Source organism: Urocitellus parryii, chromosome 6, assembly GCF_045843805.1.
Source record: "Urocitellus parryii isolate mUroPar1 chromosome 6, mUroPar1.hap1, whole genome shotgun sequence".
Classification (NCBI taxonomy): domain Eukaryota; kingdom Metazoa; phylum Chordata; class Mammalia; order Rodentia; family Sciuridae; genus Urocitellus; species Urocitellus parryii.
Window position 1 is genome coordinate 63,406,912 of NC_135536.1, and position 6,000 is coordinate 63,412,911.

Here is a 6,000-nt window from a genome sequence, read left to right on the forward strand (position 1 = left end):
ACGGGGAGAAGGATTTGCTAAACTCACTGCTGTTAAACCAGGGGTTCTTAACCACAGGCTGGAAGGAGTTCCTCTAAATTGTGAGCCCCCAAATTATATAAATGTAAGTGTATTTTTCTGAGAAGGAAATTTGTTTGCTTTATCAATTTCTCAAAAAGGACCAGTGACCACAAAAGTTTAAGAGCCACTGCACTATAGTTTTGTGGACCTAGTATATTTGCCTTCTGATTTCATTATTAAATAAGCACACCTTGGACAATCTTGACCTAGTGGTATAAGTCAGTAATGGGTGAATTTCAGGCATCATTAAAAGATGTGGAAATGGGGTTGAGTAGGAGGTTCTTTCATGAAAATCCCATGAGGGAAGGATAACCTTTATGGCACCTGTACATAAAGCTGACCTTGCCTTATAAAAGACAGCTAGCTTTTCTGGAAATCCTATGGGGAGGCAGTTTCATTTTGTAAAGCAATATTATAGAAGATGGGGCTGGGGCTGGGGCTGTAGGTCAGTGTAGACGCGTGCCTAGCACATGTAAGGCCCTGGGTTCGATCCTCAGCACCACATATAAATAAAATAAACATATTGTGTCTAACTGCAACTAAAAAATAAATATTTTAAAAATATATAGGGGCTGGGATTGTGACTCAGCAGTAGAGCTCTCGCCTAGCACAGGCGGGACTCAGGTTCGATTCTTAGCACCACATAAAAATAAAGGCATTGTGTTGTGTCCATCTACACCTAATAAATAAATAAATATTGAAAAAATAATAAAATAAAAATAAAGAATATATAGAAGAATGTAATGGAAAGTAAGTTAGTTTATACTTTATGGGCCTCAGATGAAAGGGCAGTTAAGTATAGAGAATTATCTTCCTTGACTTTTTGTCTTACCTAATTCTCTCTATGAGGCAGTCAAAGGGAGTTGAAACTATTACAGCAGATCTGTGTAGGCAGGGAGTGTCCCTAGTGTTGAGCAGGGCTCCCTGAGGTACCACAGGACAGCAAAGCTTTTGCTAGGCCTTTCTGTTGTATATACACTTGGCTCTTGTTTTTCCAGTGCATGTAATGGCAGGCCCCTAATGTGCCTTTGCACTGTGTGCTTATGGAGATCTGCTGTCTTCAAGGAAGACAATCTCTAATATTCATCAGCAGAGTATTCTACCACTCACACTTTCTAGGAACAACAACTGTTCTGCCTTATCCACACTACAAAAGGCAGGGTTTGGACTGATTATGCCAACTTTCTCCTAATGTACTATCTCCTTCACTTAAAATTGCAATGAATAGCTGGCAACAGGAGTGGGGCACTGAGCTATTTCATCTCCAGTGGAAAGCTTGAGTAATTCATGATGTCAGCAGTGTCTTCAGAGAAGAGGGGGAAAGAGAGTCTTAATTCTCCTTGATTCTCTTCCAGTCTTCTCCACTAGTTTATTGCTGTGCATCGTATGGGCCCTTTTCCCCTTTCCTTGTTAAACTTACAAAGGGCTTCTTAATAAAATTTCTAAGTGATGATTATTATTTTAGTTTTACACTGACATTTAGAGTTTTATACATACAATTATTTAAGTATTTAAAGGTAAACAAAAAAGAAAGAAGAACCCTGACATGCTTTTTGAATGTTTGTATATTAAGATGGTTCTTCTACTTCCAGGTCTCTAATTACTTATTCTCTCCAAAGGTAACAACAGTGAAAAAAGTGTCTTTCCAGGACATAATTTAATGCAGATATTAGCATGCATATGTATACTTTTAAAAAAATTAGACTGTTGGCCATGGTGGTACATGCCTATAATCCCAGCAACTCAGGAGACTTGAGGAAGAAGGATCACAACTTTGAAGCCTGCCTAGGCAATTAAATGAGACCCTATCTCAAAATAAAAATGAAGGTTGGGGATGTGGCTCAGTGGTAAAGTTCCCCTGGGTTTGATTTCCAATACCACTAAAAAAGAAGAAAAAGAAACTGAAAGAGCCTGTAATATCCACTATTCTCAACTCCTCCGAACCTTCAATTAACATGTCCTGGAGATCTTTTCTTATCAGCACTTAACAGATTTGGCTCATTCTTTTAATGGCTATGTGATGTCCCATTAATGTGACATACCTAAAAACCAGTACTTGTTTCCAATTTGGGGCCTCTATAAACAAGGCTATGTTGAACATGTTTGCACACCTGTTTTGGCCTACTTTTGCAAAATATCTTTAGGAATTCAGAATAGTATTTTTTTTTTTTTTTTTTGGTGGAGGTCTGAATCCCAGGCAAGCACTGTACCAACTGAGCTACATCCCCAGCCCAAGAATAGTGTGTTTTTATATTTTTGATAAAAATTGTCAACTATACCCCCACTACCAAACCTGCATTGACTTACAAACTTACCAATTGTGTTTGAGATTATGTGTTTCTCTAGACCCTCACCAACATTGAAAGTGTTTCTAACATTTTAGAGGGAAATTATAGCTTCTTGTTTTGATTTCTTCTTTAGCTATGGTTGAGGTTTTGTGGTTACTTTGGTAACATATAATTTTCAAAGCCCATGAGGGAAAAGAGTCACCTAATAAAGCTATTTGGTAATCTTGACTGATTTTTTTTTTTTTTTTTTTTAATCAAAGGAGGAGCACAGTGCCAAGGGAACTAGGATGTTTTTGCCTGTTTATTCTAACCCTTCTAATATTCAGTGATGCTCTCTGGGCATCAGGTAGAAAAGAGCATGACATATTCTTAGAATACTTCTTAATTTCACAAAGTGGATTTTGTGAATTAAATTACAGATCTTTTCTGTTCAGATTCCCTCAGTGCAAGTTGGTATGGAAGAGGGAGAGAAGGTGCTTTGTCTTTTCCATATAGGATTAATTATGCTGAGTTGCTGTAGATAATTTGTCTCTTGAGCACAGCTGCCTAGAAACCCTATCCCAGATCTTGGGGAGGTTCTGAGTCCTTTGGGTGGGAGGACAAGCCTGGAACAGGATAGGTGCACTTTAGGGATAAAGTATAGGGAGAGATTTTAGGGTATTTATGAACCCCTTAAAATTACAGGTGAAATTATAGGTGCCTATTTGAGCAATCATATGTAGCATTTTTGTTTTCCCCTTGGAACAAAAGCTTTGTCCAGGTTCTCGTAGAGACCCTTGACCTCAAAAGGATAAGAGTTGCTTAATGTTCTGACCATTTTAGGTTTAGAGCCTATTTTGTTTCCTTACCAGCCTTATTAGTGACTTCCAGCTTATAATAGCATGGACATGTAGGTGGGTGAATTCAGGGCCTACTTGGAAGGGCTATTGGCCTTCTGGAAACGAATATAATCTCCTTGAAGCCATGAGGTAAGCCTTATGTTGAGTCCTTTCTGGCTGAACCTATGGATTATTCAATTTTTAAATGATTTCTGTAGCCTATTTCAAGCCTAATCAATAATGTTCTACTTTAGTTTGATAGCCTGTAGATGTGTGAGCAGAGACATTTATGTTCAACTCCTGCCCTGAAATAAGCTGATTAGAGAGCTAGCAAGAAGAATAAAATGTCAGTTGTAGAAAAGAATTTAGTTATCACCGATTTCCTCATTGTACAGATTAAGAAACTAGCCTAGCAAGGTATGGGAACACAGAAAAACTTAATGGCTTATAGAGTATGGGATCCAAAGCCACACATATGGGTATAGATCCAGGCAGTACGTCTTAATAGCCACATGATCCTTAATAAACTACTTTACCTCTTAATACCTTGTAATCATAAATAATAGCTAACTTTTTGAACATTACACATGCCAGGGGTAATGACAGTTACCTGAATAGCCATCTTATTTAATCTTTACGACAGCCATATGAAATAAGTTCTTATTGATTGATTGATTGTACCAGGGACAGTCAATCACTGAGCCACATCCCTAGCCCATTTTTTATTTTGAGACAAGGTCTCATCAAGTTGCTTAAGCTGGCTTTGAATTTGCGATCCTCCTGCCTCAGCCTCCTGAGCTGCTGTAGGCTTGTGCCACTGTACCCAGCACTCTGTTATTATTTTAATGACAAGGAAATTAAGGCATAAAGAGGTGAAATAACTTGTGTTTATATACAGATATATCCCCACTTTCCCCTTTTCCCCCCCTAAATCAGATAGCATCCCTACACATTCTAGTTTTTCTTGACCTATGCCTCCTTGCAGTAGAACTTTTCCAGAATTCCTGTCAGATTTTTCTGATAGACTTTTCCAACTCCTTTAGACTATCTGCCCCTAAAAATTAACCCCTTTTCCCTGACTCATTGGCCCAGCCTCTGTCTTTATGTTGGCTTTCCAAGATTCTTGCTTTTCTAATCCTGGTAACCTGCATGTACTATTTATTTTGCTGTGAAACCTTAGAACAGAAGTTGGAAACTAGCTGCCTATAGGCTAGATTGAACCCACACAGAGTCTTTGTTTGTTCTACATGATATAATAGAGATTGGCATATTACACAGAAAATGGCAGTTTCTCACATCTCTTGAAAAAGTCACAAGATCTCATATTCTCGGACTTGGTTCTCATATGGTTAGTAGTCAGCCAAAACTTAGTCACAGGCTCTCCTTTAAATTTGATGATGTGTCCAGGTCCCACCATTTCTTTATGTCTTGATATAGATAAAACCCCTCATTATTTGCCTGGCCCTATAGATATTGGAGTTGGAAGGGTCGGTTTTAGGGATTTCGAAGGTGATGAGTATAATTGACTGAATAAGAGGAAATGTCACATATATAAGAATATATTGAATATTTGAACAAGGTTTCATTTACTTCATTTAGATTATATCTGCTGCTATCTTTTTACAACTGTCATCCCTTGTTGCTGCCAGCATCCCACTTATGTCTTGCTTAGACTATTGCAGTGGCCCTTGAACAATTTTCAGAACTGAGATCTTCTAATGAGTAAAGAATCAGGAAAAAGCAGAATTCCCCCTGCTGTCACTTTGCTTATTTCACCCTTTTCATTGCCTGTTTTAGCTGTCTGCTCACCCACCACCCTTCTGATCTTTTTAGTATCTGTCAGGAACTGTTAGTTCTGTGACAGGTAACAGTGTCTTGCTTTGACAAGGATAATAGAGAGAGTGGTTCTTTCCCACTCAGTAAAACTAGGTCAAGCCAGGAATCCATACAGAGACTTACTTTATAAGATGGTGCTTTTAGGTGTTGTATACATGATATAACAGAAAATGGACAGTAGGTGCAAATTCCCATTTTCAAAAGAAATTGTTCTTAGGACCTTGTCTGCCTTTGGGGATCTCTAGGTTAAAGAGATCTCTTTCTCTCTTTAGGGCCTATGTCAATCCTGCTTCTGTAGAGATCATATTAAATGTAAATCTTTGCCTTCTATACAAGCCGGACAATCTCTGCCATATTGCATTTGAAGGTTGCTCATGCTATTGTGGGAAAATGGAGCTCAAGGTTCAACATCAAAGGCTGGAAAAGGTGCCTCATGCTTTGACATTTGTTTAAACTTTAAGGAAAGAAGATTTTTCCTTATCTTGACCTTCTTCTTTTCATAATGTAGAACCATCAGAGTGGACAGATTTCTTAAAATTTTTTTAAAAAGATCCCTGAAGCACTATATATGAAAGAAAAAAATTGATAAATTGGATTACATTCAAATTAAGAACTTCTGTTTGTCAGACTTCATTTGTTAATAGATAAGCTAAGGATAATAACATATTTGTAATACATATATTGAACAAATTTGCTATCCAGAGTATATAAAGAACTATAAACCAAAGACAAAAACCTCAGTTTTTTTTTTTTGTTGTTTTGTTTTGTTTTTCAGTGCTGGGGATAGAACACCAGGTCTTACACACACATACTAAGCAAGTGCTCTGCACTAAGCTACATCCCTAGCACCTAAATTCAGTTTTTTAAATGAGCAGAAATGTTGAACAGGTGCTTCACCAAACAAGATATCCATATAGCTAATAAGTGCTTGAAAGGTACTCAACTTTGTTATTTATGAGGTAATTGAAAATTAAAACCATAATGAGTTATCACTATAT

General features: G+C 37.5%; 1 protein-coding gene across 3 annotated transcripts in view; it reads left to right on the forward strand.

Moving 5' to 3' along the window:
- Window positions 1-6,000, forward strand: part of Dcaf5 (DDB1 and CUL4 associated factor 5) — a 100,174-nt gene that overhangs the window by 39,064 nt on the left and 55,110 nt on the right. The gene's annotated exons all lie outside the window — the stretch shown is intronic.